Source organism: Equus caballus, chromosome 11, assembly GCF_041296265.1.
Source record: "Equus caballus isolate H_3958 breed thoroughbred chromosome 11, TB-T2T, whole genome shotgun sequence".
Lineage (NCBI taxonomy): Eukaryota > Metazoa > Chordata > Mammalia > Perissodactyla > Equidae > Equus > Equus caballus.
This window is the reverse complement of record NC_091694.1, coordinates 19,261,656-19,284,855: the sequence shown is the minus strand read 5'-3', so window position 1 is coordinate 19,284,855 and position 23,200 is coordinate 19,261,656. Positions and strand designations below refer to the sequence as shown.

The window sequence follows — 23,200 nt, the reverse complement described above, 5'->3', positions numbered from 1 at the left end:
AGGTGGGCGACTGGCCCACCTGATGCTAAGCCCTGTGCTCCCTCCCGCCCCCCTCAGCCTTCACACCAGTGGGGCACAGCCGGGCCCTGGCCAAAGCGGACTGGGGGATGCCTCCTCCTGCCACGTTGGTGCTCACTCTCCCTGCTGGTGGGTCTGTCTCAAGCCCTGGCCCGGCAGGGCTGCTGCCTGTGGCCCATGGCAGAGAGTGCCAGGTGAAGGCCCTGCCTTCTCGCCACAGCCCAGAGGGCCCAGACACCTTGCCCCTCTGCCTGCCACCGGGGCCAGAGGCAGCTGAGTGCAAGGCAGCAATGGAGCGCCTCTCCCAGGCCCAGAAGGGACAGGCAGCTGCCTGGGTGTCGGCGGGGGAAGACAAACGGGAACATCTGGCTTAGGAGGAGAATCTGCCCAGCTGTTTGGCTGTTCTGCAGGTACCACCCCCTGGCAGCCCACTAGACACCCAAGCATCAGAGTAGACTGGCATCTGGTCCTTTCTGCTCACACCACGTGTTCTAGGTCATTCTTGTTGCCCTGACTGAATGTGGATGCTTTCCCAAATCTGCCCAACATCACGTTTTGCTTATTTATTTTCCGGGAAGAAGCAATGGCTCCTTTCACTCGTTTTACTCCAGTTTAGACTTGGGTCAGTTCAGTCTGTCTGCAGGCCCCATGTGCCTGGGCGTTGGAGAAACAGGACAAGAGAGAGGCTTGCCTCCCTTTAGCCCTGCCCCTGGGCTGGACGAGATGGTCAGAAAGCCTGGCATTTGGGGTATTGTCCAGAGCCCCAGGATGCCTTCAGAGGATTGGCCCGATTGGCCTCCAGGGCCACACACCCTGTACCCCATCATCCTCTTCCCTTGGAGTCCCTCTTGCCACCCCTCCCCCTCCATTCCCTAGAGCACTAAGGGAGGAGCCTACCAGGTTCCCCTCCCCAAGGTCCGTGGGTATCCTTGTCCAAGTTTGTGCTCACAGAAGGTTAGGAGCCCAGGCCAGACGTTGGCAGCACGAAGTGAGCCGAGGGTGGAGCCCCAGGCTGGGCCTGCAGAAGTGCCCCCAACAGGGATTTGGCTGCACCTCTGTAGATATTATTCCAGAGCAGACAGCCCAGACCACGGGTCAGGATGGGTTGTCCCAGAGGGAGACCCTGTGGGCAGGGCATGGAGTTCTCCTGAGGGGACAAGCCTTTCTCATTTCCAGTCATCCTGAGGTGCAGTCTGCGCTCGGTGGGAGCCAGGAGTTGGCAGGGGGCCTTGGAGCGGGGGGCTGCTTGCTCTCTCATGGTCTGAGGGAGCAGAGGCTGAGACTCCAGGTCGGAGAGGGGGTCTCATGGCGATCAGGTGAGCTGTCCTTTGCAATGGGCTTGGCAAAGAGGTGTTAGGTGGAGCCTGTGAGCCTGTAACCACTGAGGGCAGACCCGTCACGTAACTTCACTCCTGCTCTCCGGTACCCAGTGGGTGAGTCTCGGCTGCTCTTCCCAAATCCCCAACAAAGCTTTGCTGGACAGTTCCCCTGTGGGACCTGAAGGGAGGGTCTAGGGCCACGGTCAGGGCAAAGCGGGCCATGGTCTGCAGTGGCAGCGAACGAGACCCACTAAGGGGAGCCAGGAGGCTGGCAGAGGGGACAGGGTCTGGCCAGGTGACCTGGAGGGACCCATGGGTATTCCCTGGTGAAGATGTGACTTCTTGGCCCTCGTGGACTGGGGACTCAGACTACTGGGATTTTGCGCTAAGGGGAAGTGCTCCATGGCTGGGACATGGGTTCAGGCACTGCTGGGGCAGTTCCACTGGGCTATGTGGCCTTGAGCTGGCCACATCTTCCCTCTGGTCTTGATTTTCCTCTCCGGGCTGTTGGGAAGACCAAATGGATGACACATGGGAAGGAATTTGACAACAGAATCTGCTCTGGATGCCGGTAAGGGACTGTGTTGTGAATGGGGAGAAGGAGCCATGGGGACGGAATGTCACCTGTGTATCAGGTGGCCAGGGCCACATAGCACGCATCCTCAAGGAATTCACATCCAGTGAGGAGAACGTGTGGCAGCACATAATAACCAGAGTGTGATGACGAGGGGTGCAAACAGTGAGCGGGGGGCCGGAGGGATGCGTCATCTGGGAAGTGAAGAAGACGTCTTCAGGGAGCCCTCTGAGCTGAGTCTTAGAAAAGTTCATCGGGAGAAGAGGGAGCAAGGCCTCCCAGGTGCAGGGACCGCAGGTGTGAGGTACGGCCGAGGTGGGGATGCAGAGCGGCCTGGGGTTTAATGGAAGGGGGCAGTAATCCCACACATTGGGAATGGACTGGTCATCCTTCTGGCAGAGGTGAGGAGGTTTGGGGGTTGGAGAATAGGGGAGCAGGAGGATGGGGCCAGGACCGGAAAGGCGCTCAGGGAGGAGCCAGTCCAACCCTCCTCCCCTGGAATCCTGTACCCCGGCTGTGCCCAGGGCATCCTGAGAGCAAGGAGGTTTCTGCCCATCCAGGGGCAGCCAGGTCAGATCTGTGTAAACATAACTCTCTGAGCCTCCTTCCAGAGATACAAACTGGGAGTTCAACAGGATCCCTTGAGAACTGGGTGGTCAGGGAAGAGGGAAAGAGGGGTTCCAGCAGGGCCTTGAAGGATGTGTGGGGGTCAAAGGGCAGGTTTGGAGCACTATGAAGTCAGCCTGGCTCTCCAGAGAGCCCAGTGAGGGGGTGTCCTGGGAGATAGGTTCTGCCCAGCAGCCTCCAGGCAGGGCTGTGAGCTCTCAGAATTTTGACACTTGCCCTTCTCAGAAGGTTCTGTGTTCTCTGGGCTTCTGGGTCTTTACACATGCTGTTCCCTGTCTTGAGACACCCTTCCTTTTCCTACCTACTAGACTGAAGCTTCGACCTTCAGGGCTCAGCTTTTGCATCCCTGACCCTGTGAAGCCTCCCTCCCGCCATGCCCCTGCCCCTGGCAGATGGAGACGGCTCAGCCCAAGCCCACCTGTGTCATCCCCTGTGCTCTGCTAGAGAGTCCACGGCCCTGTCTTTCTCCCCGACAGACCGTGAACCCCGAGGACAGGGACCATCGCCCAGTCCCTCAAACCTGGCCCGGAGCCCGCCCTAGTTGATGGCTCATATGTGTTTGTTGACTTTGAATGGAATCCTTGCAAAGATCGATCCCCCACCCCACTGCTGAAAGCACGATGAGACAACTAATATTTGAGAAAGGCAACTGAATGACACACAGTGACAGTCTTATTTAATCTTGGTTCCTCGTGCCCCCAAACTGAGGGGCTTCTCTGATTCTACTCTTTCCCTCGCCCCCACATCCAGCCATGGCTCATCCTATCAGCTCTACCTCCACCTTTCCAGCCTCTGCTCTCCACCTCCACTGTCCCTCCCTAGCCCCAACATCTGGCTCCTCTATCACCCCAGGGGCCTCCCGCTTGGCCTCCTAGCTCCACTCGGGGCCCTACAATTGCAGGTGCCACCCAGGACTCAGGGTGACCTTTTAGAAACATAAGTCAGAAGATATCACTCTCCTGTGTGAAACCCTAAATGACTTTCCCACATGTGGGTAACACCCACTCCCCACCCTGGGCTACTCCTGCCCTCTGCTCACCTGCTTTTCTGTTCCACCAGGGCTCCAGCGCCATCCTGCCTCTCTCTCCCCACCCTGCCTGGAGGCTCCTCCCGGATCTCCCCCTGGCTGGCTCCTTTTCATGATTCAGGTCTCAGATCAAATGTTATGCCTGCAAAAAGCCCTCTTGACCACCCATTTAGAGATAAGCCCCAGCCACTCTATCACTGTGTCAAGGAAAATCAGGGTGGGCAGTGTGTGAGAGAAAACTCAAAATCTTAGTGGCTTAACCAAGACAGAAATTTATTTCTTTTTGATGTAAAAGTCTGGATGTAGGCGGTCCCAGGCTGGTATGGTACTCCACAGCGTCAGGGACCCCACCCAGGTATCTTGTATCTTGTGGCATCCTCAGCAGGTGGCTTTCTCTTCAAGGTCCAATATGGCTGCTTGAGCTTCTGCCATCACCTCTGCATTCCAGCCAGCAGGAGGGAGGAAGGGATAAAGAAAGATGTGTCCCCTCCCTTTAAGGACTTTTCCCGGAGGTTGTTTCTGCTTACATCCCATTAGTCAGGACTTAGTCATGTGGCTACACTTAGCTTCAAGGGAGTCTGGGAAATGTAGTCTTTATTCTGGGAAGTCAAGTGTCCAGAGTTCGGTTCCACAGGAAGAAGAGGAGACTGGAAATGAGCGGCCCCCCAGTCATCTCAGCCAGAATCATATCACCTGCTAAATTCTCTTCTCTGTCCTACCAGCTGATAGATTCCTGTTTGTTTGTTATTATCTCTCTCCACTAGAACATGAACTCCATGAGGGCAAGTCCTTTGCTGGGTCGTCCACCACCGTGTCTCCAGAGCCCAGCGCAGTGACCCACACAAGGCAGGCTCTGAATTTTTACTGAGCGAGTGACTGAATGATTTCTCACAATAATTGTTTGAGGGATGCATTCTCATTCCCATTTTACAGAAGGGGAAAACGAAGCTCAGAGAGATTAAGTTACATGTCTACGGTCACACAGTAGGCAATAGAGCCAAGATTTGAACTTGCTTTCTGTGGCTCCAGGGCTCTTTCAGCTCTTTCTCCCTCACAGGCTGGCTTCTCTGCTCTCTCAGCTCCACCCTGGATCAAGCTGGGAGCCAGGGAGCTGTCACCTGGAGGCTGTTAGTGCTAGTTCTCTGGGAAGTTCCGGCTCAAGTTCTCACTAATGTCACGCCTTTAGCCTCTAATGGGATCAACCTAAGAAGCGGTTATTTGGGACAAGTTTCTGTAACCTTTCTGCAAATCTCTAGGTGAGGATGTTACACAGAATCCACGGAATAGATTCCTCCTGGAATGAAGTACTAGGATGACGTCTGGAACTTCAGATGAACTGATAGGTTTCTCTGTTTCCACCTAAGTGATCAGCTTTTCCTTCTTACCTCGGCGGCCAGGAAACTTCGAGTTTGAATTGAGCGCCCAGAGGGAGCCCCAGCTGAGGAGAAGCGCCATAGTGGACTGGAATGCGTGAGATTTGGAGCCAGGAAGCCGGGACTTGGGTCTCAGCCAGCGCTCTGCGAGCAAGACATTTCAGCTTCCCTGAACCTTAGACCCAAGGTTGTAAATGTATGATCCCGCCTTCCCAGGGCCGTCGGGAGGATTGCATGAGCTAACACACGGGAGAGCTCTCTCGAAATGACTCGACGATGAAGAGACGATGAAGAGACGGTCGGTCCTGATCATAGGCAGTAACGGGGAGCAGTCAGCTCACCAAGGCTAAGCTGCAGCTTCTCAGGCCTCCGGAATTCTCTGATAAGAGAGCGAAGTGGGCAGGGAGGGCTTCCAGGAGGAGGCATCTTGAAGGACAGGTGGGACCCTCTGGTGTAGAACATTTGACAGTATTATTCCTGTCCCCTGCGGTGCTGGCTCCTGAGGTCACTTCCATTCTCCCACTGGGCCTGTCCTGCCCGGCCAGCATCTTACCCCCATTTTCGGTACCGTTTCATCCATCACTGATCCCCCGTCTAGCCTCCGTCCCCAGGGACTGAAGCACAGCCCACAGAAGCTCCAGGATGGCTCGCCAGTCCCCAGAGACTGCAGGGCTTCGAACTTAGGAAGAGTTTCATCTTGGAACAAGCCCCAGCCCAGGGCAGGAGGCTGAAATCTAGGCCCTCTCAGCTTCATATCCTCCCCATTAACTACCAACCTCTGACCATCTGCTTCCTCACGCATACAGAAAGACTCAGTCACAAAAGACCACCCTCAAGAAGGCAAGCTGTCTTAACTTACAGGCTGTGCTCAGTTAATCCTCACAATACCTGAGGAAAGTGGGCCACAGAGAGGTGACATAACTTCTCAGAGGTCACGCAGCTCCTAAGCAGCGAGCTGGAACAGGATTCAGACTCAGGCAGCCAGGGTACAAAGCTTGAGATGGCGACAGGGAGGGAAAACCCTCAAGAAATGGTTCTTCTCGGTCAGTGAGAGTTCAAGGTCAAACCAGCCAGCCGAGGGACCTAGGCACACGTGAGACTCTCTGCTCCGCTCCGGGCCGCCCTGCAGCAGACCCGAAACCACAGCCCACCAGGTGGACGGAGGCCCCTTGGTTCCCAAACCGCATGCACCACCCTGGAGTCCGAGGCTGAAGACCCCAGCTCTGCCCACTTATGGCCCAGGGGGCCGGTGCTGCAGGCCTGAGCCGGGAGCCGCGGGGAGAAAACCCCCACCTGGGGGCCTCTGTGTGTGGGGGGATCCCTGGTGGGGAGCCCTGAGCCGTGGAGGACCTGTGAGGAGCGGTCCCCTCTTCCTTCCCACGGCCGGTAGGGCACATAGGGGGCCACTCACGTGCGCCAGGGGTCCACCGACCCTGCTCCCCACCCTGCTCCTGCCCCAGCGGCTGCCTGCAGCCTCAGGACGAAGTGCAATTTCCTCCTTCTGACCCAGTTTCTGCCGACCTCCCGGCCTGTCCTCTTGGCAGTGAACTTGCTCTTGATCCCAGGCCCTGCCCTACTGGTCCTAGTCTCCGGGCTCTCCCTTAACCTGGTTAAATGTTTAAAATTGAGCTCAGGGGCTGGCCGGTGGTGCAGCGGTTAAGTGCACACGTTCTGCTTCCGTGGCCCGGGCTTCACTGGTTTGGATCCCGGGTGCAGACATGGCGCCGCTTGGCAAGCCATGCTGTGGTAGACATCCCACATATAAAGCAGAGGAAGATGGGCGTGGATGTTAGCTCAGGGCCAGTCTTCCTCAGCAAAAAGAAGAGGATTGGTTGCAGTTAGCTCAGGGCTAATCTTCCTCAAAAAAAAAAAAAATGAGCTCAGCCTCTTTTCCAGTCCAGCCACCTCCCCTTCTGTTGACTTGCCACAAGGTGCAGATTTCAGCCACTCTGATCTGGGTCCTCCTTCGAGGACCTCCACCACGGTATTCCTCCCCTTCCTGAGGCCCCCCTGTGACTCAGTCACCCTCTGCTTTCAAGTCAGGCCTGTACCCAGTAGGAGCTCAGAACTAGGTGTGGCAGGGGAAGCTACCCCTCCCCAACCCACCTTCCCTGCCTGACCCTTTGAAATACTGGGAACCAGGGAGCAGCCTCTTTCGAGGAGGGGTGGGGCGGGGGTCAGCCCTGGGTAGCACCCCTCTGGGCTCAGAGGACCCCTGACGCCATAAGCCAGGGTAAGGGAGTGCTGTGTTTAGAAGGGTGCACCCTGGCCGCCCCAGGCCATGTGCAGTGTGTGAGAGGAAGCCCAGCATTAAGGAGGGGTCTCCCCAGCCACCCTCTCCCGTGGGCTTCCTTTAAAAACAACCAAGCGCTGATGAAATATGTATCTCTGCAGCTGAGTCCACATCGAGCCTCAACTGTAACAATGGACTGGGGCACCACACTCCCTGGTGGGAGCCGCAGAAGGATGGAGGGGTGGGGGTTAAGGGAGCCTGGTGGGACTTGGTCTGTGTTCCCTCGTGAGAGCGTCTGTGCCTCAAGACAGCAGCTGGTGCACCTGAGGGGGAGGAAGGAGTCGGGGGTGATCTGCTTCCGTTGTCCCTCTGTCCTGCTTCTGCCTTGTCTCTCACAGGCATCCCCTGGGATCTCTCTCTGTGGCTGACCCACCCCTCCTCAGGGCAGGTGGGTCTCCCTGTCAGTCTGGGCCTCCCCTCTCAGCCTAGGAGGGCCCCTTCTCTGGCTCCTCCAGAAAAGGGTCAGGCCTGACTTGAGGGACAGCCCCTCCCTTGGGAAACAGCTCCATCCCTTCTTCGTCCCTCTTATCTGCTGAGCCAGATGTCTGGGGCCTCTGCCTGACAGCTGATGGCAGGGTCTGTCTCAGGGCCTCCGCCTATGGGTGTGTCCCGCACTGTGTCTGTGTGTATGTGTTGGGGGTGAGAGGAGGGGTTAAGACAGTGGCTTTGGAGTCATACCAACCGAGTCTGGCCTCTTACTGGCTGTGTGACCTTGAGTAAGTTCCTAGATGTCTTTAAAGGCTCAGATTCTTCATCCATAACATCCAGCCTCCCAGAGCGGTTGTGCAGGCAGAATGAGATATTGTACAGGAAGCACTCAGCACAGCCGCGGCACATAGTGAAGTCTGATAAATAGTAGCTATTGCCACTGTTAGAAGAAAACCCCAGTCAGCACGGGGTCTCTTGAGGGAGCCCTCCCTATGCTAGACCCTGAGGTCTGATGCTCCCAGCAGGTGGGGGTAGATGCCCAAAGGCCTGGCTGATGGGGAAAGGGAGGAGCAAGGCCTTTAGGTCCCCAAATCCCTGACCCTAGCTTCTCTCCTTTGTGACTGTCCCAATCAGGGGACCTTGAGCTGCCCACCCCCAAACCCAGCAGGAAGGCTGAGCTCTGGGGAGACCTCCTGGGGGAAAGCTCAGAAACCTCTATTCCTCCCATGTGCCTCCTCTCCCTGTGGGAGGAGGCCACCCAGACTCCGGCAGACAGCTCAATAGCTCAAATGTGCTCACTAACTCAAACGTCCCTCCAGAGCCTGGAGGAGGGCCGGGAGGCCCCAGGTCCAAGCTCTCCCTCCCTCCAGGTCCTTGTTTCTTTTCAAATAGACCTTGGAGCAGCCAATCAGCACCCAGAGCCTAGCCCGGCCCCTGCACTGGTTAAGTGGCGCCTGGCCAGAGGAGTAGGGTGGGGAGTAGGGAGCGGGTCTGAAGCGCCCAGGCTCCTATCTCAGGCTCCAGCGCTGTCAGCTGGGAGACCTGGGAGGGGACAACATTAGCCCATCTTGTCTTGAAGAAAAAATACTGGGTCTGATATGGGCTGGGAGAGGAGGATGGGGGAGGGGTTTCCAGTCTGTGCCTCAGTTTATTTTTTGGGTAACTGGGGGAAATGGGGTTTCCTAAGCCTCAGCTTTGAGAAGATGGGGGAATTCGTTCATTTATTCATCCAAGGAGTAGGTCCACAACATTTATTTTGCACCTACTCATGTGTCAGTCACCACGCTAGGTTCTCTGGGAGACAGAAGCCTGGAATGCAGGCTGAGGGGCCTGGGGGGCTCCGAGTCTGGGGGAGAGTAGACACCGAAGTTCTGGGACTGTGCAGAGAGAGGCAGCGGCCCAGAGCCATTGGGGGCCCGCTGTGCACCAAGTCACAGCTCATTTTGGCTGGTAAACCCCAGGGGTGAGCGGGGATTCCCTCCCACCATTCAGCAGAGGTAAACAGATGTGCTCAGAGCGCTTTAGCAGGGATGAGCGGCAGCAAGGCGGATCCTGCCATCCCTTCTCCATCTCAGACAGGAAGGCCTGGAGAGCAGCTGCCGAGGACTGCCAGCACCTGCACTGCAGAGGCACCCTCATCCTTCTGCCTCGTCTGCCCAGCAGACCCCAGACCTCACACGACACCACCATGGGCGCATCTTCTCACATCCGGGACTCTGCTGGAGGACATGGCCCAGGCCAAACGTAGCCCAACACACAGATTTTGCTCTCTAATAAGTTCTCCACTCAAAGGAAATAAGATTCCCACACAATAGTGGCTTCCCTGTCCTGGGGTAGCGAGAAAACTTTCAAAGATGTCAGGGGGCGGTATCGGGCAGGCGCACTTGAGCATCAGAAGGAGAAGGATAATTGGGCGAACCCGAAATAAGGCGGGTGTGAACAGCAGCAGGGCAACACGGACAGGAGGGCCAGAGGGTCAGAACCTGCTTCCCACCATGGACGGGCCTCTGCAGGAGAAGTGGCCATCCTTGTGCCCAAGGGACAGAAAATGGAGGCAAAAGATGAGCAAAGACGTGACAGATGCCTCTCCATGGTGGCTCTAAGTTCCCTCTCCTCATTTGGTACTTTAAAGACAGAGTTTAAATCACTGGAAAATAACCATTGCAAAGAAACTTCAGTTTGCCTGGTAACCAGACATAACCCATTTGGAAATACACTTATTTGTGTACGTTTTGCTGGTTGTTTAAGGTGTTTAAATTGTTCAGAAAATTCAGCCCTGTTTTCATTATAGGGTGTAATTGTGGTAGGGTCTCCATGGCCCAGGTGACTGAGTTCAGATCCCAACCCTGACACTTACCACCTGTGTGACTTTGGGCAAGTTACTTCACCTCTCTGAGCTTCAGTCTCAAAATGCAAAAGAGGAACCTGGTGATAATAATAGTACCTTCCTCTGGGGATGGTTGTGAGGATTAACGAAGTAACGCGTGTAAGACGGTGCCTGGCACATAGTAAATGCAACATTAAGTGTTACCTATTTTTATTGTCATTGTTTTGGTCATTCATGTTTAAAATGTTTGGAGAAATTGAATTTGTCAAATTGCTAAGTGTTAACTTTTACTTGGGTGAATATTAGGGAGATGTTGGTGTTTTAAAGTAACATCAATTATTCAATAGATTCTGAAGGTTAATAAACCTGACATGAAATCAAGTTCAGGTAGCAGTGGGGATTTCTCTCCATCGGTAAAGACTCCTGGGCTTTGAAGAATTTAGTAACAGTCTCTCCTCCCCCCTACTCCTGTAAATTGGTGTGTAGTGACACCACCTGTCCTCCAGGGGGCTCAGGCTGTTCAGTGGGCCTCCCTACCTCTCTGGAGCACGTGGCCTCCACCCCAACAGGCACACATCACTTCTGGTCTTCCTCCCTTAGTCTCCCCCACCTCCCTCTTCCTCTACTGGCTTCTCCACAGCCGGATCTGAGCTCAAGCCTATCCCACTGAAATAACCCGACAGTCTTCCCCCGACCCTATAGCGATTGCGATTGCGCTGTTGCTCTCCTCCCCTTCGCAGCTCCACTCCTCAGTGAATAGCACTCTCTCCTCTTCCTCACCTCTCCTTCCCTCCCTTGCCCAAGACAGCCCAGCTTCTCCCCTATCTTCTCTTTCCACTAGTAACCTATTAGTTGCCAAATGTAATGACACTCCCCAGCTCCCCCGCTGGATTTCTCTGTAGCATGTGACACGTGCAGCCTCTCCCTTCTTGGAAATGTCTGCTCTCAGTTCCCCTCCTATCTCTTTGACGGTCCTTCTCTACTTGGCTGGCTCATCTTCTTCCTATCACCTCCCTCCATTTTGGTGCTCCCCCAAGTTCATCTTTCCTGCACTATCTTCTCCTACTCTGCACACTCTTGTAACTTGGCCCTCTTCCAAGTTGCCCCATCTCGGCCAATGACACCCCAGTCCATCCATCGCTCAAGCCAGAAACCTGCAGGGGACTGCAAAAACTTCTGCTTTATCTGGCCGATCGCCAACGAGTTGCCCACTGGCTTCCCCGTAACTGATGACCTTTCTGAAGCCCAAATAAGAACCTGCAGCTCCTTGCTGGTCTCCAACCCCTGTAGCTCTGTCCAAGCTCGACTTTCATTCTTCCTCTACAGTCCCGCCACTTACATACCAAACTACATGTCAGTCCTGCATGATTAGCACAGGGCGTGGCACACAGTAGGTGCTCAATAAATGCTTGTTGAATGTGCATGCTGAAAGGTAAAGGCAAGAAGTTGGGAAAACATATAGCATGCGGTTTCCAATGGTTAAATCTAGAAGAGGGGCCGGCCCCGTGGCCGAGTGGTTAAGTTCTCAAGCTCCACTTGGCAGCCCCGGGTTTCCCATTTTGAATCCTGGGTGCAGTCCTAGCACCGCTCATCAGGCCACGCTGAGGTGGCGTCCCACATGCCACAACTAGAAGGACCCACAATTAAAATATACAACTAGGTACCGGGGGGCTTTGGGGAGAAAAAGGAAAAATAAAATTGATTTTAAAAACAAAAATCTCGAAGAATTTGAGCAACAAAATAAGGTAGTCTTGGATTATAACTCACAGTATAAAATAAATATCCGTGAGTCCATATGGATATATTTAAATGATTGAATAAATTAATAAATGGAGAAGAGATAAATTTCCCATGCCGAAGAATTCCAAGTAATGGATATCGCTACTCCCCGCGCAGGGAGGGGAGCGTGGCCCCCGCTCCGTCAGGGTGTGCCCACACGGTGACTCCCTTCAGAACAGTGCAGTTTGGATGGCAGCGGAGGAGGGAGTGACTTCACAGGAGAGGAACCTGACAAACGCTGCCTCAGCCAGTGAGCAAGGTCAGCGTCATCAGTCACCAATTGTGTGGAGACTGCAGACACTTGACATCACGGCAGGAGAATGGGAGTCTGTGGTCTCCTCCCCCAAACTCATGAGCTTGCAATTGTGACAGAGGCACCAGACAGACTTCAGTAGAGCGGTGTGATGGTTAGTTCTCTGTGACAACTCAGCTAGTCCTCAGCACCTGGTTATTCAATCAAACACTCATCTAGGTACTGCTGTGAAGGTACTTTGTACAAGGGATGAACATCTCCGATCTGTTGACTCTAAGCGAAGGAGACGATCTCGATACTCTGGTTGGTCCTCATCCAATGAGTTGAATGGCCTTAAGAACAAAACCAAAGGTTCCCCAAGGAAGAAGAAAGTCTACCTACGGATGGCAGTGCCAGCGCCTCCCTGCAGACTTTGAACTTGCATAACCAGCCCCCACAATTGATAAGCCAATTCCTTGGCAATAAAGCGGTAAATCAATCTTTTTATCTCTAATATATATATTTATCTATAAATACATTTATATATTTATATAAATATATTTACAAATATGTAGATATATTAGTATATATATAAATATATTTATAGATTTATAGATTTCTATCTATCCATAGTTATATATGTGTATATAGAGAGAGAGAGAGAGAGCGAAAGAGAGAGATGCTCATATACCTATATCTACATGTCTCTGTCTATCTGTCCTACTCGTTCTCATAGGTTAAAGAAGAAATAATAATGGAAATTATAAAATGTTTTGAACTGAATGAAAAAATATTTGTGGGATACAGCTAAGGGCTTTCCTTTAAAAGATAAAATATAAATAGATAAAAAGATAAAAGATAGATAGCTGGGTCCAGCCCTGTGGCCAAGTAGTTAAGTTCGCATGCTCTGCTTCGGCAGCCCAGGGTTTCGCCGGTTCAAATCCTAGGCGCTGACATGGCACTGCTCATCAAGCCATGCTGAGGTGGCGTCCCACATGCCACAACTAGAAGGACCCACAACTAACAATATACAGCTGTGTACCAGGGGGCTTTGAGGAGAAAAAGGAAAAATAAAATCTTTTTTTAAAAAAAAAAGATCAATAGACAGAATCAATATAGACAATGTTAGTTCTTTAAGAAGATTAACAGGGGCCAGCCTGGTGGCACAGCAGTTAAGTTCGCATGTTCTGCTTCTCAGTGGCCCAGGGTTCGCAGGTTTGGATCCCTGGTGTGGATGTGGCACCGTGTGGCACGCCATGCTGTGGTAGGCATCCCACATATAAAGTGGAGGAAGATGGGCACGGATGTTAGCTCAGGGCCAGTCTTCCTCAGCAAAAAGAGGAGGATTGGCAGCAGATGTTAGCTCAGGGCTAATCTTCCTCAAAAAAAGGAAGATTAATAAAATTTTAAAATCTGTAGTCTAATTTATCATGAAAAAAGATCATTTGCTGCAAATATGAGAAATGAAAAGGTGAAATTCACTACAGATTTTAAGGACATTAAAAAAATAAGAGGATATTGTGGATAAACTTGTTTTATGCCAAAGGATTTTATTTATTTATTTATTTATTTTGAGGAAGATTAGCCCTGAGCTAACTGCTGCCAATCCTCCTCTTTTTGCTGAGGAAAACTGGCCCTGAGCTAACATCCGTGCCCATCTTCCTCCACTTTACATGTGAGACGCCTACCACAGCATGGCATGCCAAGCGGTACCATGTCCCCACTCGGGATCCTAACCGGCGAACCCCAGGATGCCAAGAAGCAGAACATGCGAACTTAACTGCTGCACCACTGGCCGGCCCCTGTTTTATGCCAAAGGATTTTAAAATTTCAGTAAGATGGATGAAGTCCTAGAAAATTTTGACTTCACAAATCAACTCAAGAAGAAATAAGGGAATATTATCTCATTCTAATGGAGTTACAGGGACTGGACTTGCTGTCTTGCTGTAAACAACTGGGAAACTGAACAAAATGTATGAACTAACTGTTTTAGGCATTGGATGACGGGCAGTGCAGGGCTGCGGTCTCTAAGCAAAGGGCAGCGAAGTGAGCCCTCCAGTTGACCAGCCCAGCTCCTGCCTGGAGGTCCTCTCTAGACCACGGGGCTGGGACAGGGTCCAAAAGCAGTAGGTTTGTGGGTTGAGACAAGAGATCAGAATTTGGGGAGGCTGTTATACTTGGAATTTGCAAAGTGGAATACTAAAGAAAAGGGAGCTGTGTCAGGAGCTCCAGAAATATACAGAGAGTGTCCTTGAGACTGTTGTTGAATCCTGAGCGATGCACATGAAGGCGAAACTCCATCCATCCAAGGGAGTCAGTGGTGTGCTGTGAACTACAGAATTCCCAGAGCTCACACACGCTGGGATCTAGTCCAGTTTGGAGCGCTAGAGAGGGGAGTCCTTGGGAGAACACCAGGCATTCAGTAGAGATACCAGAAAGGTGACACTTTCATAGTAGGGATATTTTAGTCTTAAAGGCAAATTTAGACCTCCCCTAACCTCTTAAAAATAAGCCTCAAATGAATTAAGTTTATCACGAATAAGTTAACTAATTCCTGTTAGAACAAAGTCCAGCATTTTGGGAAACAACAAAATCCAGCACCTTGATCCTACAGCAAGTCACGGTCTGTCTGGGAGAAAATGTTTGCAACACGTATATCTGACAAAAGATTTGTATCTAGAATGTACAAAGAATGCCCACAACTCAATAACGACGACAACGAACAACTGAAAAAATTTGGCAAAAGACTTGAATAGACATTTTACAAAAGAAAATGTACAAATGGCTAATAAGCTTATTAAGAAGCTCAACGTCATTAGCCATCAGAGACGTGCAAATTAAGTCCATAACGAGATACCACTGCATACCTGCTAAATGGCTAAAATGCAAAAAGATTGACGACACCCAGTGTTGGAAAGGAGATGGAGCGTTGGAAATCTTATACATTTGCACGTTGTACAAATGGTACATCCACTTTGGAAAATAGTTTGGCAATTTCTTAAAAAGTTAATCATATACTTATGATTCATTTACTCCTAGATATTTATCCAAGAGAAATGAAATATATGTCTACAAAAACCGTGAATGAGAATGGTCATGGAATTTTTCTTCATAATAGCCAAAAACTGGAAACAGCTCAAATGGCTATCAACAGGAGAATGAATAGACAAACTGTAGTATACTTCTCAATAAAAATTTAAAAATTACTTATACGTGCTACAACATCAGTGGATCTCAAAAACACTATGCTGAATGAAAAAAGCCAGTGCCAAGGAGTACTGTAAGATTCCACTTATACAAAGTTCTAGAACAGGCAAAACTAATCTGTGCTTCTAGAAATCAGATCAGTGGTTGCTTCCGGTGGTGATGAGGATTAACCGGGAAGAGGCAAAGGAGAACTTCCTGGTGGCGACGGAAATGTTCTGTGTCTTAATTGGTGTGTGAGATACATGAGTGCAGGTACCTATTAAATTACTGAATGATGTGTTTAAAATCTAAACATTTTGTTGTATGCAGATTACACCTCAATAGAGAAGAACCACAGTGAGGTACCACCACTGGAATTTAACCATTGGAATGGTTAAATTAAAGAGACTAGGAATACTGAATGTTGGCGGGTATGTGAAGCAGCTGGACCTCTCACGCGTTGATGATGGGGATGTGAAATGGTACAATTGCTTTGGAAGTTTCTTGTACAGTTAAACACATACTTCTCATATGATCCAGCAATTCCACTTCTAGGTATTTACCCTCAAGAAATGAAAACATTTGATTACATAAAAATTTATACAATACCATTTATAGCAGCTTTAGTCATAAGAGTAAAAAGAATTTTCAAATCCTGATGTTCATCAACAAGTGAATGGGTAAATAAACTGTGGTTCATCCATACAATGGAATATTACACAGCAATAGTAAGTAATGAGTTAACAATCCTCGTAACAACTGGAATGAATTTCCAAAATGTTATGTTGAGTGAGAGAAGCCGGTACCTCCTATATGATTCCATCTGGATGAAACTTGAAAAAAGATGAGTCTACAGTGACAGAAGGTAGATAAATGGTTGCCTGGGAGTAGAGATAGGACAGAGGACTGACTGGGAAGGGGCTCAACGGAACACTTCTGGTGACGGAAATATTTCCTGTCTTGATCGCAGGTGTATACATTTGTGAAAACTCGGCCTGTGCAATTAACATTGGCACATTTACTGTATGTAGATTCTACTTCAATAATGTTAATTCTTGAAAATGGAGAAGCCAATTGACAAAATCAAAAGAAAAACAAAGGAATGAAAAAAGAATAAATAGCATACCTGAAGAGTCTACAATTATAAAAGAAATTGAATCAGCAGTTAAAGATATTCCCACAAAGCAATTCCCATGGCCAGACAGCATTGTCATTCAATTCAATCACATATTCCAGAAGGAAATCCTTCCGGACAGTCACGAGGGATTCCAGGCTGTAGAACAAGAGGGGGCCCTTCTTAGCCCGTCTCACAGCATCATCTGAACACCAAAACCTGGCAAGGACAGTACAAAGAAGGAAAGTAGCAGGTCCATCTCACTGATGCACATAAATTCAAAGATCCTACATAAATAAAACACTAACAAATGGAAACTATAATATATATAAAAAAATAATACATCATGACCAAACTGGGTTATCCCAGAAAGGGAGTTTGATAACAGAAAAATCAACGAATGTAATCCTCCACATGAACATGAATAAAGAATAAAAACCATATACTCATGCCAAAACAGAAAAAGCACTTGAAAATATTTGCCATCCATTAATGACTAACAGTTTGAGCAAACTAAGAATAGAAGGGAACTTCTATAACCCAATAAGGGATATCTACTGTAAAAAACCTATGGCAAACATCGCACTTAATGTTGCAATCTTTCCTTCTGAGCTCAGAAACAGGACAAGGATGCTTGTTATTTGGGGAAGAAACAAACCTGTTATTTGCAAATGATCTAATTGTGCAGCAAGAAAATCCAAAAGAAGCTACCAGTAAATTATTTTGATTTATGGAAATGTTTAATAAATTAGTAGAATCAGCTTAAAAAAATTTTTCTTTAAAGATTGGCACCTGAGCTAACATCTGTTGCCAATCTTCCTTTTTTTTCTTCTTCTCCCCAAAGCCCCCCAGTACATAGTTCTATATTCTGGTTGTAGATCCTTCTGGCTCTGCTATGTGGGACACCGCCTCAGCATGGCTTGATGAGTGGTGCTAGGTCCGCACTTAGGATCCAAACCAGCAAAACCCTGGGCCACTAAAGCGGAGTGCGTGAACTTAACCACTCAGCCACGGGGCCGGCCCCAGCTTAAAAATTAATTATACAAACAACCCAGTTAAAAAATGGTCAAAGGACTCCAATAAACATTTCTCCAAAGATGTACAAATGGCCAATAAACACATGAAAAAATACTCAACACCATTAGTCATTAGGGAAATGCAAATCAAAACCACAATGAGATGCCACTTCATGCCTAGTGGGATGGCTATTACAGAAAATGGAAAATAGCAAGTGTTGGTGAGGCTGTGGAGAAATTGGAACCCTCGTACGTTACTGGTGGGAATATAAAATGGTTCAGCCACTGTGGAAACAGTTTAGCTGTTCCTCAAAAAGTTAAACGGAATTACCACATGATACAGCAATTCAAAAGAATTGAAAACACGGACCCAAACAGATACTTGTACACAAATGTTCATAGCAGTATGACAAAGGGTCATGAAAATGTTTTGAAAATAAATAGTGGTGATGGTTGCACAACATTGTGAACGTAATTAATGCCACTGAATTGTACACTTAACAATGGTTAAAAGGGCAAATTTTATGTGCCCTTTTAGCATATTTTAACACAATAAAGAAGTCAATTGCTTATTTATATCAGCAATGATTATAAAATAAAATTTTAAGAAGGTACCTTTTGGGGCCGGCCGGGTGGTATAGTGGTTAAGTTCTCACACTCTGCTTTGGCGGCTAGGGGTTCACCAGTTTGGATCCTGGGTGCGGACCTACACACTGCTCATCAAGCTGTGCTGTGGAGGCATCCTACATACAAAATAGAGGAAGATTGGCACCGATGTTAGCTCAGGGACAATCTTTCTCAAGCAAAAAAGGGGAGGATTGGCAGCAGATGTTAGCTCAGGGCCAATCTTCCTCACCAAAAAAAAAAAGGGGACTTTTTAAAATAGCACAAATCATATGAATAATATAGGATAAATCTAACAAAATATATATAAGACTTCTTTGGAGAAAATGATAAAAATTTTCTTCACAAATTTTAAAGACAAGCTAAATAAAAAGAGAGCTATACTCTATCCAAAGATTGGAAGACTCAGGATTATAAAGATGCCAATTCTATCCAAATAAACTATAGATTCAGTGCAATCACAATTCCAATATAAATCCTAAGGTGAGTTTGCTTTCGTTGTGCTTGTCAAGCTAATTCTGAAATTATTATGGAAGTGCAAGGGGCCAAGAAAAAACAAGACACTCTTGAAGAAGAATAAGATAGGAGGACTTGCCCTACCAGTCATCAAGACTTACTTTGGGGTCCGGCCCGTGGCCGAGTGGTTAAGTTCACACCCTCCGCTTCGGCGGCCCAGGGTTTTGCCGGTTCGAGTCCTGGGCGCGGACCTGGCACCACTCACCAAGCCATGCTGAGGCGGCATCCCACATGCCGCAACTAGAAGGACCCACAACTAAAAAATACACAACAATGTACCAGAGGGCTTTGGGAGGAAAAAGGAAAAAAAATCTTAAGACCAACTGTGAAGTTTCCATAGTTAAGACATTATGATTTGGTGCAAGGATAGACAGAGAGCACTGAGCAGAACACAGAGCCTGGGAGCAGACCCACACGTGTATGGATACCTGCTTTGAGAGAGAGGTCACTGCAAAACCGTGGGGAAAGGACTTTAAAAAATAATAATTAATGGGGGCCGGCCCCATGGCAGAGTGGTTAAATCACTTCGGCAGCCTGGGGTTTCACTGGTTCGGATCCAGGGCTCAGACATGGCACCACTCATCAAGCCATGCTGAGGCGGCATCCCATATGCCACAGCTAGAAGGACTCACAACTAAAAATATGCAACTATGTACCAGGGGGCTTTGGGGAGAAAAAGGAAAAAGAAAAAGTAAAATCTTAAAAAAATAAAAATTTAAAAAAATGGTGCTGGAGCAAAAAGAGATTGGATCCCCACCTCACACCATAAACAAAATTCACTCCAGGTGAATTAGAGACTTTCAGGTAAAATCACACTCTAAAACTCCTGTAGGGTCAGATAAGAAAATACATCATAATTTCAAGATAGGGAAGATTTCTTAAACAAGAGACAAAAAGCATCTATCGTAAAGAAAAAAAAAAAATTGATTCCTTTGTTTATATTAAAATTAAGAATTCTTGTTCATGAAAAGACACCATAAAGAGGACTAAATGGCAAGCCACAAAATGTGAGAAGATATTTCTGGTACATATAGGTGACAAAAGAGTCGTATTTAGAATATCTAAAGAACTACTACAAAGCAATTAAGAGACAATCCAAGAGAAAATGAGCAAAATGCTTTGAACAGGAACTTCACAGCAGAGAAAATCCAAATGACCAATAAGCATGTGAAAAAATGCTCGGTCTCATTCACAAGCATGGAAATGCCAACTAAAATAAAATGTGTAACAACAATGTCCAAAATCAGGGAGAGAGGAAGTGGAAGTGTACTTTCGTAAGGTTCTAATCCTTTTTCTTTCACCAAATTAATAGTCACACACTAAACGTCAGGGGCGTGCTGATCTGTTCTAGGAAAGCTATCCCGTCACCTGGCCCGGCGGAACCACGTGGTTACGTTCTCCATCATCTACGATGAGTCCCCTGGCTTTTCCAAGGGCCAGACTGATGAGTTAAATGGCGATATAATGAGGACGACTCCTGCATCCTTTGTGGGTGACTTTTGCTGTCGTCCCACCTGGAATGGGGTGTTGCTTCTGATTTACTGTCCTGGCAGAGGCAGGGGGCAGTTTCCACTTGGCCTTTCTTACTCTGAAGGCTCTCAGTTGAGGAAACCAATGCGAGGGTTCTGCTGGCTGTTGAGCACCTCTATTCCAATTGTGGATTCAGAGACCAGGGAATCACCACCAAGCAAGTCTGTGAACCTGTTGGACCCACTGTGGGATGGACTTGCCCAGGTCTCCTTTATCACCTGGCCTCTGTAGCCCCATTCTAACACATGTCCTTGATGGCATTTTGGTCCTCTAGTATCAGTGTCAGCTTAGATCCTGTATCTAAAAGCCTTAAAAGATCTGGGGATTCCCCTTTCCCAGTGTACAATTGCTCGGATAAACGGCTATAAGTACCTTGGGGGAGGAGTGAGATAATTACTGTGATATAACTTGCTGTGGCATTGCAAGATGCTTCCTGAAGGGAACTGGCCTCCCCTTCAGTCGATGGGCTCTGCAGCTGGAAAATGGTTTATGTCCGGAAACAGGTGAGGGACCGTGATTTTTCTTTACGGTGACTGACATCAGTCTTCTGCTCACTCATTCTTGCTCCTTTTGGCTATCTAAGTCAAGAAATACCATCATTGGCTGGCCACCTACCTGGGAAGACCATGGTCTATTGGCCATCACCATAGATCCCAGTTTGCTATCTTGGTCTTTCTGCCCATTCTGGTAATTATGTCCATCTTGACTCTGATGACTAAGTGTCATCACTCAGCCTCTGTTCTGGGCTCCTGTTGTGCCCATCAATTCTAGGAAGCCCAGCTCCACAGCAACTTCCACTACTATCAACTCTGTCCTGCAGAAGATGGCCGCTACTGAGCTGCAGATGATGCCAGTGGCCCTCGAACAGCAAGCACATTTCTTATCACTTTACTGAAGGAAGTATCTCTGGGCCCTCAGGAGGAACACAGTAGGCTAGAGGGTTCTCTGGTCTTGTATAAGAATAATTTCATCCTGGTGAGCCCACCCCTCTGAGATCTTTGACCCGTTCCCCAGTACTCTGCCAAGGAAGTCCCAGCATCTCCACCCCATTTGCTGTAATGCAGTTTTTCCTGAACTTTGAAGAGCCATCCCAGTAGCATACTGCAACAGCCTTCAGATGTCCTCGCCAAGCCTTTAAAATGTTAAGTCCTTAGCCATGGCAGAGTACCCCAGCCATTGACCAGCCTTGTAGTCCACTCCCTGACCCCTGTCCAGCATCTCGAGATCTGTTCCCCAGCGTGTTCTCCCAATATCTGCTGGTACATGTTAGCAGGGTCCTGGAGCTCTCTTGGTCAACGATCCCTTTCTTTCCGTAGCTGGGGTACTACTTCCCCACGTGGTCCAGGATGAGACAACCACAATTATTAGTCTAGAATCATGGAGGGGGTCAAGGTCAGATCTCGAAGAGGGCAAGTACCATCTTGGGAGGCGTCTGCCTCAGGCGAGGACTTCACATGTTCTCCAGGCAAGGAGAATCTGCTCTCTTCCACCAAGGGGGAGAGGTCACTTCTGCTGGCCCAAAGGGTTCAGGAAGATCTGGGGGTTCCAGAACAGATGTTCCCATACCAGGTCTCAGGGTCCTACTCCTTCCCTATCAGGGCCCTCACTTGCTGGGCTTTAAATATATAATCCTGCTACTCTCACAGTCAGATTATGGAATTGATTTTCAGCATAGTCTGCCCTGCGCAGACTGCAGGTGAGAGCTGCCATAGAGGCCTCCTGGCTTTTGCCTTGAGTTGAGAGTTGGCTGATGTGAGTCTGTCATTTTCTTCTTTTAGCACTTTGATGGCGTTTAACAACAACGGACCGACTCCTCAATCCTTATAATTGCTGTTTCTCTCTTACATCTCAAATACTAGGATCTGCACAGGTGGTGCATCCTTGTATCCACCATGGTGAGAGTGTTAGTGAGCATGAAGGTGTAGCACTCCCCTGGGTATTAGCACCCCACGTACCTCAGCAACGGAATCCTTATTGCCATCTGGACGGTAAGTGATCCAATTCCAATTCCTGGGGATCTGCTTCCTACGACCACTTCAGATACTAACCGTATTTTTGGGGGTTCCCCCTAGAAGTAGAACCTGAGTCAAGGATTCAAAGGCAAGTATTTACTTGAGAAATGATGCTGGGAATCACCAGCAAGCAAATGGGAAAGTGACACAGGGAAGAAGAGGAGGCCAATAAAGGATGTGCTATCAAGCAAGCTAGGAGGGTGGACAACTGGAACTTAATCCTGCTGGGGAACTCAGGGAGCGAGGAATAATGTGAGACTCAGGACCACCCCACCTGAGGGATGAGAGAGCTGGGATATTTATCCCCCAATCCCCATCAGTTATTGGCTGAGGGTTGCTACGGATGGGCAGCAGGGAAGACAGACTGTGCCTCCATTTCCCCCACCTTCCTGTAAAAGATGCAACCAACTTTGCAGGGCCCTGCTGGGATTGCAGAGGGTTGATGGCACCATGTAACAATGCTGGCAGCCAAGGGGTTAACCCTCAGGCCAGCTGCCCCTGGGCTGATGTGAGGTAGGACTGGAGGGGGGGCGGAGAGGGGGGGCGGGGAAGCAGTGCCTTGGCTCCATCCCCTCCAGTTTCATGGGCACCAGCTCTACCGCTGGGAACTTCCACAGCGCCCAGGCCCTTAGCTGCCAGTCTACTCTCCATTCACTGTCCTGAGTGGTTCCAGGCGCCGAGCTTCTAAGGCTTGTTCTGGTTTCCCATCCCCCACCCGAGGCGCCGTTGACTCCGCCGGCTGGTGCAGACAAATCAAGCCCGGAGTGCAGACAAATACGCAGTGTCTCCGACTGCTCCTTGGCCTCCTGGGTCAGCAGCGTAGAGCCACCTGCGCTTTCTGAACGCAGACCTGGCCTTGGCCTCGCTGGCAAGACCGATACAAAATGGGTTAGGGTAGGGGAGCTGGGATGAGGGCACAGGAGGTGAGGACCTCCATTCCCCAAGCAGCGCGGGAGAAATCGGAGAGACACCATGGATCACAGGTCAGAAACAAGGGAGGAGAGGCGTCGGAGATCAGAGACGCGAGGCGAGGGCTCCGGGCCTTGAGTGTGGGGTGGACAGACCAGACGCCCCCTCTTCCTCCTTCCAATCGATGCCTCTTCCAGGGACCCCCTCTGCCCTCCCTGGGGCCTCGGCCCTCTCCCCATCCCCCTAAAATCCTGCACCCTCTGCGGATTGGTCCCCGGCCTGCAGGGGGGCGGGGC

The 23,200-nt window shown here is 49.5% G+C and overlaps 2 long non-coding RNA genes across 2 annotated transcripts; one reads left to right on the top strand and one right to left on the bottom strand.

Annotated features, from left to right (window-relative positions):
- The first annotated feature begins 12,049 nt into the window (after positions 1-12,049).
- LOC138916131 (uncharacterized) lies at positions 12,050-22,513 on the top strand. Its single transcript, XR_011422890.1, has 3 exons — positions 12,050-12,487; positions 21,843-21,971; positions 22,412-22,513. It is a non-coding gene; the product is annotated as an uncharacterized lncRNA (long non-coding RNA).
- LOC138916129 (uncharacterized) lies at positions 15,781-23,149 on the bottom strand. The gene is made up of 3 exons (XR_011422888.1): positions 21,939-23,149; positions 17,929-18,056; positions 15,781-16,516 (listed from the first exon to the last, which is right to left on the bottom strand). It is a non-coding gene; the product is annotated as an uncharacterized lncRNA (long non-coding RNA).
- Between the last annotated feature and the right edge of the window lie 51 nt (positions 23,150-23,200).